We start from the raw sequence: 13,816 nt of genomic DNA on the forward strand, positions 1-13,816 counted from the left end.
AGCAACATAAAGTTATCAAGTGTGGTTACTGACCAAATGTGATGTACTTTTTGCTACATAAATTGCAATTTATCATGTAGGTTATGTTATTAACCACTAACAGATTCTCTGAAATCAAAGAGCTTCCGTGAGACCATGTCAACACTGAGACCTAGACTATTTAACATCCAACTAATTTATGCACAGATTTCAGATTTATTTTTTTAAAAAAAGAGTCTTGCAGACAAGGAGAGAAGATGTGACAGGAGAGGCTTGTGACAAGCCTTCTTGACAGGCTGATGTCTCCATAACTAACAAAGTATGTCATTAAAAAATGTGTCCCTGGAAATCCTATAAAGAATAAACACATATGAAGATGAGACATTTCCTTGAGGGACTCCAGATGTTACATGAGCCCATTGGCTGTATGTGTTGTCCACAAGTACTCACTAGGTCCTGCCATAGAGGTGATCAAGAATCAAAGCTATGTCTCAGGGGTCTGAAATAACTTCACTGAACTGCTGCATCAGTGTTGCATGACTGACCCTATCAAAAGCCTTATCAGCCAGCGGCATCCAGATCTCTGTGCAATCACAAAAGTCCCAAGGATCAGGATTACAGTGTTTAACAAGATCAGTTGTGGTTAAAGACTTCTTTTGGAAGGGAAATTGATCTTTTACCACTGAGAGATTGAGATCAGTTTCCTTTCTGCACACATTTCTCCAAAAGCTTAGCTGCTACACTTGTTAAGGATGTTCATCTGGTCTGGTTTTATTGATTTGTTCCAGGATTCTTTGGGATACTGATACTGAAGGACTGAATGAATCATTGAAGAGATGAGCAATGACTGGAGCTCGATCTCCAGCTTTTTTTCTGTCATTCATGGCTTGTCTGTTATTTTAACTCTTTAGGCATGCACGTTTCCAACATTGTTGTGGCGAGGGCCTCCACTTTGTTTTCAGTCCCCTCAGCTGAATACAGATGGTTCCAGTCAGTCATGGCCATGTATAGCCCTAGTGCCTCCTTAGTGGTAGGATTCACTGTCCTTGTACATACAGACTCCTTCTTTGGCCTGTGAAAATCACCTTTGGGCATCTGATACGATCTGATATGTCCAGGGTGTTGTTAAACTGTACAATGTTATATATCACAAGATTCAAAGTTGCATCCTCTCGTGATTTTTACTAATCAGTACATTCACTTTTAAAGTAAAGTAAGGAATCAATGAGACTCATCCCTTTTTTCTGCTGGGCCCTGTTCAGAAGTGCTGAAGATGAGAGGGCGGTGGGGGCGACTTACTGTGAGAACATGGACGACCTGCTGAGGAGGTCGGACTTTGTCATGTTGGCTGTGAACCTGACCCCTGAAACCACAGGTCTCATCGGCCAAAGAGAGTTGTCTCTTATGAAGCCCACAGCAACTCTGGTCAATGTTAGCAGAGGTCCGCATGACATGTTTCCTGGACAATACCGATCCTCATTAAGAGCTTATTGCAATCCCAATTCCAATGAAGTTGGGTACGTTGTGTAAAACGTAAATAAAAACAGAATACAATGATTTGCCAATCCTTTTCAACCTATATTCAATTGAATACACTTCAAAGACAAGATATTTAATGTTCAAACTGATAAACTTCACTCATTTTGAATTTGATGCCTGCAACACGTTCCAAAAAAGCTGGGACAGGGGCATGTTTACCACTGTGTTACATCACCTTTCCTTTTAGCAACACTCAATAAGCGTTAGGGTTAGGGTTAGGGAAATGAGGAAATGAGGACACTAATTGTTGAAGCTTTGTAGGTGGATTTTTTTCCCATTCTTGCTTGATGTACCACTTCAGTTGCTCAACAGTCTCTGTTGACGTATTTTGCGTTTCATAATGCGCCACACATTTTCAATGGGAGACAGGTCTGGACTGCAGGCAGGCCAGTCTAGTACCTGCATTCTTTTACTACAAAGCCACGCTATTGTAACATGTGCAGAATGTGACTTGGCATTGTCTTGCTGAAATAAGCAGGGATGTCCCTGAAAAAGACGTTGCTTAGGTGGCAGCATATGTTGCTCCAAAACCTGTATGTACCTTTCAGCATTAATGGTGCCTCCACAGATGTGCAAGTTACCCATGCCCTGGGCACTAACACACCCCCAAACCATCACAGATGCTGGCTTTTGAACTTTGTGCTGAAAGCAATCTGGATGGTCCTTTTCCTCTTTAGCCCAGAGGACATGACGTCCACAATTTCCAAAAACAATTTGAAATATGGACTCATCAGACCACAGCACACCTTTCCACTTTGCATCAGTCCATCTCAGATGAGCTCGGGCCCAGAGAAGCCAGCGGCGTTTCTGGGTGTTGTTGATATATGACTTTCGCTTTGCATGGTAGAGTTTTAACTTGCACTTGTAGATGTAGCGACGAACTGTGTTAACTGACAATGGTTTTCCAAAGTGTTCCTGAGTCCACGTGGTAATATCCTTTACAGAATGATGTCGGTTCTTAATGCAGTGCCGCCTGAGGGATCGAAGGTCACGGGCATTCAGTGTTGGTTTTCGGCCTTGCCACTTACGTGCAGAGAGTTCTCCACGTTCTCTGAATCTTTTGACTATATTATGGACTGTAGCTGATGAAATCCCTAAATTCCTTGCAATTGTATGTTGAGAAATGTTGTTCTGAAACTGTTGGACTATTTGCTCACGCAGTTGTTCACAAAGTGGTGAACCTCGCCCCATCCTTGCTTGTGAATGACTGAGCCTTTTGGGGATGCTCTTTTTATACCCAATCATGACACTCACCTGTTTTCAATTAACCTGTTCACCTGTGGAATGTTCCAAACAGGTGTTTTTTGAGCATTCCTCAACTTTCACAGTCTTTTGTTGCCCCTGTCCCAGCTTTTTTGGAATGTGTTGCAAGCATCAAATTCAAAATGAGTGAATATTAGCAACAAAAAACAAAACAAAACAAAACAATAAAGTTTATCAGTTTGAACATTAGATATCTGGTCTTTGGAGTGTATACAATTGAATATAGGTTGAAAAGGATTTGCAAATCATTGTATTCTGTTTTTATTTACATTTTAGACAATGTTCCAACTTCATTGGAACTGGGGTTTGTATTTGTTGGTGTATGATGAAAACCAGATCTTTAGCCTAATAACGCTCTTTCCACATGTCAGGTCTGGTTGTGGACCAGGATGCCCTGGTCAAAGCTCTGCAGTCTGGGACGATTCATGCAGCAGCCTTAGACGTGACTCACCCTGAACCTTTACCAAGGTTTTGTTTCTCTGAAAATACACTCACTTCAGTTTGAATTACTGTTACTTTGTCATATGTTTGTGGTTCAATGTAGTAACTGTACAGGAGTTTACTTTGCCACAGCAACAGCGAACATGGCAGCAGAGTCCATACTAACATATGGTACACTTTATCCAATAGAAAGTCATCAGTCCCGCTCTTTCATTCACTGACCATCTAATGACACTCTACAACTCTACTGCTCCATCTTGTGCAGAGATCATTCTCTCCTGACGAATGTGCTGATAACCCCTCATGTTGGCACCGATACCTACCAAACAACAAGGAGGATGGTGGAGGTGATGGTCGAAAATGCCCGGGCTGCATTGAATGGCCTGCCGATCCCAAATGAAGTGAAACCTTAATGACAAAACTGTTGAGTACTGAGAGACTTTTGGTGGTTCAAAAAGCTCAAACACTTCTATCTACTAATATTTTTACTAATGTCCTGCCGTCTGAACAAGATTCTTAATTAAGCAAAATGAATTCATTTTGTTTGCAATTACTTCCATGTCAATATATGATTCTGTAGCCAGTCAGCTTTGTATTCGTGGTATCTTATAATTAATCTTGTGCAGAGTTAAAAAAAAAACAAAAAACTGCCATCCTCTCAAGATTTGTCACTGAAGAAGTTTTTTCTTGAGTAAATGACAGATTGGTAGCTCTGATGTGCTTTGCTGTGGCTTATTTGTATCTCGTTGTGATGCTGTTGATGATCATGATCACTAGCAGTAGTCATATTTCACACGTTCTCCATACTTACCGTGTGTTACATGTGGGAAAATTCTTGAATTGTCTTTGTATTCTCAGTTCATCTCATTCTCATTCAGTTTTTTTTTTTTTTGGCTAAAATTTGTGATAAAAGCTCAAACTAACAATTCTATCTTTTACAAGCTCCATAATTTTGAGAGTAGTAGTTGTATCGGCTATCAGTGCTCTGAGCTGAGTCAAAGCTATGTGATAGTGCACTTTTTGCTCAATCATGTGATCGAAACAATATTCAAAAACAACAAGATTTTAAAATGCATTGCAGGCGGGTGCACACATTTTATTATGAATATTATTATTGGTAGTTATAGTAGTAACTCTCTGTTATGCATCCACTTCCCCGATCATCTACTTCCATGACTGACTCTATCAGTCTTTATATGATATGTCCGGTTCCAGGGTCCCTTTTGTTTTGTTAATACTAGTAACTATTCCCACTAGTTCTGATAGGTATTAAGTAATGATTTTATTTCTGTTGCAGTTTTCAAAACCTGGGCTAAAAAGTGCTTTACAACAGAATAAAGTTTACAAAAATACATTTGTCTGTAATAAGAGTCTAGTTCTCTGTATAAGTGTTGGGTAATAGAATCACTACAGCATCTTACAAGAAGTGACAAATGGAGAAAACAAGGAGTGGAAGATATTCCTTTTTATTTAAATAAAACACAAGCAGGTTATGATACTTGGCTGCACCTACACACCTCACTGGTCATTGTTGTAGATTTATGCAATATTTCATATTAGAATGAAGACTGCAACCTGTTCATCAACTACATGTTCCATTCATGATCATTTGGGATTTTTCATAGCTTTGTTGCACTGCCCCTCTCAGTTTGATTAAATTCATTAAGGACAGATTAAGCACAAAGCAACAGTTTAAATTGTAACACTTACAGTAAGTAATAAAATATATAATATTCAGTGTATAATTTAGTTTTTTTTCTGAATATTGCTAAAAGAATCAAATTTAAAATGACACAGTAGGAAAGAAAGAAGCAGCAGCAGAAAGCCAACAGTTTATGTTAAAAAAAAAAAAAAATACAAAAAAAGCTTCACCATGTAGAAAATGTTTTTGTCATGAAATGAGACCTCAAAAAGAATTGCATATTGCTTTCTTTAAAGCACATCATATACAGGTAAAGTGTAAGATATGCAAAGAGAATAGCTGATTTATGTTTAGGTTACAGTATCACACTTTAGGATAAACTGCAAAGTTGGCAATGCCACAGAGATTGTTCTTGTTCCTGGCAAGTCGAAGTTATCCTGCTTCTTCCCATCCAGTTCCCCAGCTAGAAGCAGAAAAGACTCACAGTTAAGATTTACATGCATGAATTTTTGGTTCAGTCTGGTCAGAAAATCTATACATTCATGAGATTCTGATCATGAGATTGGGATTTAGTGCACAAGACTTTGGGATCTGGATTCAAGGTGGATTTTGCTGATAACCAAAGAAACTGTGATGTAACCAGTGAGGGCGTTGGGGAAACTGAAACTGGCAAAATATCTTGAATATGAATTAAAAATAGCATTTCCTGTTAGATTTTATTCAGTGGAATAAAATCAGAGCCTTACATCAACTTCCTCAGGTGGACAGTCAGTGTTTGTTTATTTATTCATTTATTTATTGTAGCAATGTAAGGATAAATGGACTTCGCTCTTCACCAAGTTCACTCATTCACTCTTTCTGTCTAAATATGTTATAACATGGCTTGTCCACCAGATGGCATGATAGAGTCCAGTTTAAAATCTGCACATTTTGATGTTGTGGTCTCATCACATTGATCTTACATTTTTAAAATCCTTCTTCATTATTTGCAAGATCAGTCTGACCGCAAATACAAAAATTTCAGTTTTGAGAAACAGCATCTGTTATTCCAGTTGAATTTATTGAGTGGATGTGAAACAGAGGGCTGCTGTCAGCAGTGTGTGGCAGTTTGTGGGGACAGATTTCATGGCCACTGAAATCACTGAGTTTTTGGACTGGACTGGGAGCCAAGTGACTTCAGACTGTAACTTTGAAGCCTGGAGTGGTTATAAAGCCCAGGGGAGGGAAAGTGAAAAATTAAGCAGTAAAAGTCCTTTTTGACAGCAGGCCGGGTCATTGTATACACCTGAAATAAAAATATTGTTGTTAATTTCCTACAGCGGGTGCAGTGTACATTATTATAATACAATGTAAACAGTGACACCAAAGCTCCCAGGAAAAGTTGCTTATCAATGCTGTTCCCAAACCAGATTTTACTCTATGTTGTCATCTTAACCGTAATCAAACGGTGCCTGACCCTAATTCCAGCTTTAACCAACATTAACAGTAATTGTTCATTTGACAAGGGATTGAGTCACCTCTGCTCTCATGTCAGAAACTGGTGGTTGAACAGAGCTCTGGGGCGGCCTCTCCCCCCACACACACACACCACATGTTTCCAGCACTCATGGTGTGTGAGCCGTTGTTGACTGGAGTGGCTTGCAGAGTCCTGCTCCCCAGCTGTGAAACCTCTTTCCACCTGTCTTGATGCCCCACACTTTGGTCAGAAATCATGTGGTGGTTCCCTTTTGGGGCTTCACACACAGATGGCCCTGCTCTGAGAGGGGGGGCTGGAGCTCAGCAGCAGATTATAGATCCTCTATCAGACTTAAAATGAACCTGATACGAGCTGGGAGGGGAAATGTTGAAATGAAGGGGATGGTTTGTCAAGCAAAGGGGAGATGAGCTACAGGCGGGGTGTCGGCCTTGTTGTGGCGCGCCAGCAAAGGTGACCTCTGTATTGTTGTCTTCAATGGGATGAAGCTGTATGTCGTCCAAGCTTGTGTCTCTGCAAGGCAGCTGTTCAAATTTGATGAGAAGCAGAGGGGCGAAGGGCAGAGTGAACACCAGAATGAAATCCTGTGCTTGTTGATGTAACAGCTGAAGGGGAACATGGACCACATAAAGAAGAATGTGCCAAAAGCCACTGTTCTACTAAAAATGTAGGAGGCAGAGAGTGTAATAGAGTTGTGCCAGTGCTGGAAAAGACAGGCGTGCTTGAAAGTGTTTGAACGCTCCATGCAGGTCCAGGTTGGTTACTTGGACAGAAGGTCAGTTTTATCTATCTAATGTCTCATTCAGTGCTTTACCAAGTCAGAGAAAAAAGAAAATGAAAACATTCTAAAGAGAAAAATGAGACCACGGACATTATAAAAAATATTACAAAAACACTTTGTCATAATGCCAAAAAGCAAAAGCGGGCCTTCAGCTGATTTGAAACAACACTCAACTTGAAACACTTGATTTTGTGTTGTATGGAGCACAGCAGTCAGCCTGTAAATGTTGTACATATTTAAACATTTACTTTTAGGACAGTTTGCCTTCATTGCTCCCCTGAGACATTGCTTGATGTTTCACAAAAAGTGTTTTCGTGCATCATGGTTTCATATCAGGCAGGCCTGCATAAGATCATATCATGCTCAGAGCACGATGCTGATAAAATGACCATGTCACACAAAATAGATTGACATGTTCCACATTTATGTCCAGATCATAAAACTAACCTTTGTCCACTGATCACAGTTGTTAGTACAGTCAGATGTTCATGAGCCAACCAAATATCTTAACAGCCAACAATTTTTAGAACAGAAAATCAGAGGCGTGATCAGCTGGCCACTTGGCAAAGTGGGCCGTGGAGTTGGCTGACTTAACAAGGACAGTCCAAATTTACCACTAATGATGCTAATTTCTGTCAGCATCAAGCTGATTTCTTCATTTAGCTTGAACAACTAGCCACTTTTTTTTTTTTTAGCCATGCTCACAAAAGGCAGGCTGCAGTAGTTGTGTTACTGAGACTTCACCATTAGCCTTAAATCTGCTGCTAGGACCTGAATTAATGAATTGTTCATTTTCCCTCCATCTTCTTTTTGCTATTCACAGTCAGGGGATGCTGAAGCCTCTCCCAGCATGCACTGGGCAGAGTCCCAGTCCATTATCACTCATGAAATAATTGAGAGCCCCCTGGCAATGAAAATCTCCTGCACCAGCGATGTGTAAAAGGTTTATTGGCATCTTTAAGTGTTGTTTTATGCACTCCAGACAAGGAAAATGTTGAGAGCATTTGAATGTTTTGGTGATGACCAGAGGCCTTAAAACAAACATTTAAACTTGTTAATCGAATCTCCACCGTTCCACATTAGTTTAAAAAAAAAATCCTCAGATTGTAACATTGCATAGCTTTGTGACTGACCTAAAAGCCAGAGGGTTTATCACAGCTGCGGCACTAAACAAGGCTTTGTTTTAGAGGTTGAAGTCGTGGCTGCAGCATTGAAGTATCCATAATGGTGGTTAACAATGTCCTGAAGGGTGTTATTTCCTTTGCACAATGGTTACCAGCATGCCTTGTACACAGTCTAAGTTTGGTACACAGTAGTATCGCATGTAAACACACACACAAAAAATAAAGCATATCCACTAGCTTCCAGCCTTAACCCAACAGATGGCCTAGCAGCCAGCGATCCATGATTAGCTGTGATTTATGGGAATTATCAGCAGGGCTGGCTTGTGTCTTTGACCAAGCAGGTTGCTCAGCTCCACGTATACCTCAGAAATGATGACTGTCCAGTTAATACCTTCCAAAATATATGGAACAGGATTAGGGTCACATGAAAATTAAAAAAAAAAAAAAAAAAAAACCTGAGATTCAAAGTCAAAATTCTGAGAATTCAGATAAGTTTTACTGGGATGGATATTGAGGTCACATTATTGCCAAAGCCATGCTGCAAAATCACTGTCTGAACTATTCATGTGATGATGTGTAAAGAAAAAAATACTAAAAGTGTGACAAACAGCCTGTGCAAGAAAGCATATGATCTTAAAAAGTATTCATAACAAAATCTAATGAAACAAGCGAACAGTGACATGAAAGGAGTGCTATCACTGGTTTCCCCCCTCAGCTATGGCAAGCAGAAACACATTTTGCTGCCAAAAGAGCTGCATCAGAAATCTCTCCCAAAATGCACATCCCTACATTTTGTGTATTGAAGATTTTGTGGGCAAACAACACTGGTTTTGTGCAGTGGTGTCACTAGGCCCATGCCTAGCCCCTCACAACCCCTGGTCATAAAACAGTTTACTTCATAGGTGTCATTTTGTTTTTATATATGACAGGTGCTTGAATGCAGGCTAACTTAAGTTTCTGACTTGCAAACTTAAAAGCTGCAGCTCAGTTTTCTTGTGAAAATCCAAAAATTCAAGGGGAAAAGGGAAATGAGCTGAAATTAAGAACACTCCCTTAACCCTCCTGTAACCTTCAGATTTACCAACTCCAGTATCTTAAACCTCGTGAAAAGCATTATAATAAAAATTGTTACCCACGTTTATGTGTCTTGTTGACTATGTAAGTAGTCCCTTACATAAAACATAACCTTGTGGGAATCAGGTTTTTCTCCCCCAAATGTCACATTAACTATCAGTGGTTATGGTACTACTACAGGTGTGCTGATGTTCGGTGAGGGCCCTAAAGAAAATTTGAAGTCAGTTTTTTTTTTTTTTTTTTTTTTTGATGATTATAAACGACATGTTATAGTTCCTTAGTGTCATCCAAACCATCTAAAGCAAATGTGTGTAAAATCCATTAACACCTACAGCTACAAAATGTGTCCAGGACATTGAAAATATATGTTAATTAGGAAAAGTCAAGAAATATGAGGCTAAAAACAAACAAACAAACAAACAAAAAACAAATAATCAAACAAACAAACAACAACAACAACAAAACTGTTTTTCAATATATAATTACAATCATTCCTAATACAGTTTTATGCATATTTTCCGCGAGTTTTTGATAATTCTATCACGTTCTTTTTTCCGTTATTATTATCAATTATCATTAGTCATTATTAATTTCATAGTTATTTCAGTTTCCGTTTCCCCACTTTTTTTTTTTTCTTTCATGTGACACATTGGGCCTGGCCGCTAGACAGAGCGCTGATGATGGAGGCAGAGCCGTGCGGGCCTGTGTGCGGGCCCACGGCGCCTGTCACAAAGGCCGCTGACCGAACCTCGCACCGTTCGGTTTGGCCTTATGAGGTCACACAACCCGAAAAACGTCATCCTCTGTTGGATGTTGGTTGGCATGGCAATTAGTTGTGGTTCTGAGTGTGCAGCGGTGGTGGTTGTGGTCTCGGGAGTTCAGCGTTTCTCTAAACTTGAGAGAAAGCGTTTGGCCTGCGGTGCTGCAGACGGGACTATTTTCGGTGATCGATGCAGCCAACGCAAGGACTCGGTTGTGTGTGACACTGTGATCCAGATCGGCGCGGAGGAACCACTGCCGACCTGGTAAGATGATGCCGACTTGCTAACTTCTTGCTGACCTGGTGTACAAGTTCACGGCTGTGCACAGGTGAATCTGACATCAGACGTGTGCCGCTGAACTTTGGCGTCTGATCGGGAAAACAGGGGATTGGGGTTGGTTGGTGGTCACACTGCTTATCACAGCCACACTAGAGGGCGCTGTGACATGATGTTGAAATGAAAGAGTTGGCCTGACCTGTTCATTTTGCACGGGGAATTTTGTGTAGCACACAGAAAACATTCACGTCAGGAGATGTTTTGTAATTTTTATGGGTCAGAGTAATTTTTTCATGTTGGTGTTGTTTTTGGTATTAAAAGCATGTAGGTTATTAGTCATTTAAAAATCGATCACTTATTTAAAAAAAAAAAATCAAAGGTAATTGCTTTGATTTGAGTCAGCTTTTAGCTAGCAAGCTTAAGCCTATTGTGTTAAGTTCATTTTTGACCCGTTTTCAACTTTAGATTTGTTAAAATACCTTTTACATTTTCGTATTGAAACAAGGCTTTATGATATCCTCAGAAACAGCTATTTTAACGCAACAAAATAAATTGTGAAAAGTTTTGATCATTTTGAAGGTCTCCAAAACAAAAAGTTACATCTGTGGTGTTACAGGTCAAATATAACCCGGCAGAGAAGAGTACACACACACACACACACACACACACGCACACACACACACACACAACACACAACCTCTTTCTGTCTTCCTCTCTAGCACACAAACACATGCAAACACACACAATTGCTTTACTCATGGCTGTGCATCGATTTTGATGATGTTGCACCATTTGCAATGGGTTTCTACTGTTAGGTGTTGTGGGAAGCTGGATGTGCACATTTCACCTTTTTTATGTGATGTGTAAGTGTCACTGTGTCACAAAATGTGACTGGGCAGGTCAGTGAGGTACAGATGCCATCTGCATATCTTGCCAGTGTTGCCAATGATCAGTTTGAAAGTAATATTCTGATTGTGCACACAGAGACACATTATATTGTCAACATTGAATTTGAGAGAGAGAGACACTTGCCCTTGTTCATTTTCTTCTTCATTGTCAATTTGTGTTTGCTATTTTGAGCAAAATAAAGTTTAGGTTTCCGGAAAAAAAAGGACTTTTTACCTTCTTCCTGACGTAAATCTATAGGTTACCGGTCAATTTTGACCGATAACACCACAGATGTCACTATGATTAATAATAGTAAATACAATATATAAATGAATTAATCAATGAATTAATAATTCTGGGCGGCATGGTGGTGCAGTGGTTAGCACTGTCGCCTCACAATGAGAAGGTCCTGGGTTTGATTCCCACCCAAGGTCCTTTCTGTGTGGAGTTTGCATGTTCTCTCCGTGTCTGCGTGGGTTTCCTCCCACCTAAATTGCCCCTAGGTATGACTGTGTGTGTGAATGTCAGTGTTTGTCTGTCTGCCCTGCGATGGACTGGCAACCTGTCCAGGGTGTTTCCTTGCCTTCGCCCTGTGAGCGCTGGGATTGGCTCCAGCACCCCCCTGCGACCCTAGTGAGGATAAGTGGTTTAGAGGATGAATGAATTAATAATTCGAATATTAGTTTATAAGAGTCAGATAACATAATTATCCATTGTCTTCATTGTATGAAATGTAATGGAGTGAATTCAAACATTTTTATAATTGAAAACGAGTAGTATCGTAAGATGAAAGGTCCATAGGGCTAACGAATAGGAAATTGAAAACACTGTTTACATAAATATGGATGCAAAATAAGTTAGTGATCAGGTTTGTAAAATCATGGATCAAATTTGACCCGCTAACACCACAAGTGTCAACAGCTTTCTAACACATTTCCACATTTCAAGGGTTAAAATGTTTTGTCAGGATGTCCTCATGTACTCATGGCTATTCAAGTTACTTTGTTGAAAAATGTTGGACATATAGGCTCAGTCAAGGCCATTACTTCTTGTGATATTTTTTCTTCTTGATTGTTTTTTTAAGTTGTGGTAGTTTTAATGGGGTTAAATGAGTCCAGGACAGTCGGCATAGCAAACGTTATAGTTCATAACGTCTCATGTGTTTCTGATTTTACACACACACATACACACAATAGATTCAATAAAGATTAGTTTTTTTCATCTCTGTAAATTGTTTCATTTTACTTCTCATTTCAGAGGATCATTCAAACAAACAGTCACCTGGTTCCGGTTTGTGTTTTAAATACAAGGGATATTGATGAGCACTATTATACAGGCAGGATTTTTTTTTTACGTATTTGGTGATTCTATCTTAAAAAACTAAAACATTACACATGATTTTTAAATCACATTTTTTTTCACTGAAACCCCATTGATAGCTATATGGACAACCAACCCCATACCTTGTGACAACCAACGCCCATGATGGGGATGGTTGTCACAATGTCTCAGAGTGTCTTTGATGGTTAATTAGGCTACTTCTTATTACAATAACTTGTAAAAATGAAAGGAATACCCGGTAAAAGGCAAGACCTAAGAAGCTAAAATGCAGCACAATACAAGTTAGAAGAATTTTTTTGGATGCAAAATCAATTCTGGCCCATTCTCTCCCTATCTCCCTCTCTCCCTCTCTCTCTCTCTCTCTCTCTCTCTCTCTCTCTCAAAACATCAGAAAGGTCACAGGTTGAGGTAGTTTAAGGACGTTGAAAGAGGGGGGGATGTTGGCAATTTGATCTGAAACAGTTCTCCCTTAACAGGATGTTCATCTACCGATCTTCAAAGGCGATGCCAGTGTCCCATCCTGCTATCCAACGACCAGTGAGTAGCCAGTCTCCTTTTCTGCCTTCTTTTCACTCTCTATTTTTCTTTGCTCCCCATCACCTTTGCAGTCTTAAACATAAAATCCAGGCACTTCTGTCAATTTTGAAAAGTTATATAATGACAATATCTGAAACACACTTGGATGCCTTAACTGGTAATGGGGAGATAGAAATACCAGGTTACTGCACTTTTAGAAAAGACAGAAATAGGTTTGGGGGAGGTGTTGCTGTATACGTGCAAAACCATATTCCTGTGAAGACCAGAAATGATCTGATGAACCCAGCTATAGAAGCACATAAACATGCACCAATGAAAAAATTCACCAGTCAGAAGTACACCAGCCCAATAGCTGGATAAAGAATTAAAATCTGAGATGGCTTGCAGTGATGAAATGAGAAGAATTGCAATAAAACGGGTGACTGTTTTTACTGGACCAAATATCGTTCACTCAGAAACAAGGCCACAAAAATGAATAGACATAAAAACAAAAACGTATTATCAAAACAAAATTAATCATTCAAAGCATAACAGGAAGAAACTATGGAATACCTTTAATAATTTTCTTGGCAGATCCAAAGCAAACAATCCTTCCTTTATTGAGTCAGAGGATAAAATCATTAGTTTTGTCTCACCTGGATTATTGTTCTGTTGTATGGTCTAGTGCAGGGGTCGGGAACCTATGGCTCGCGAGCC

The sequence above is a fragment of the Myripristis murdjan genome, chromosome 11, assembly GCF_902150065.1.
Source record: "Myripristis murdjan chromosome 11, fMyrMur1.1, whole genome shotgun sequence".
NCBI lineage: Eukaryota > Metazoa > Chordata > Actinopteri > Holocentriformes > Holocentridae > Myripristis > Myripristis murdjan.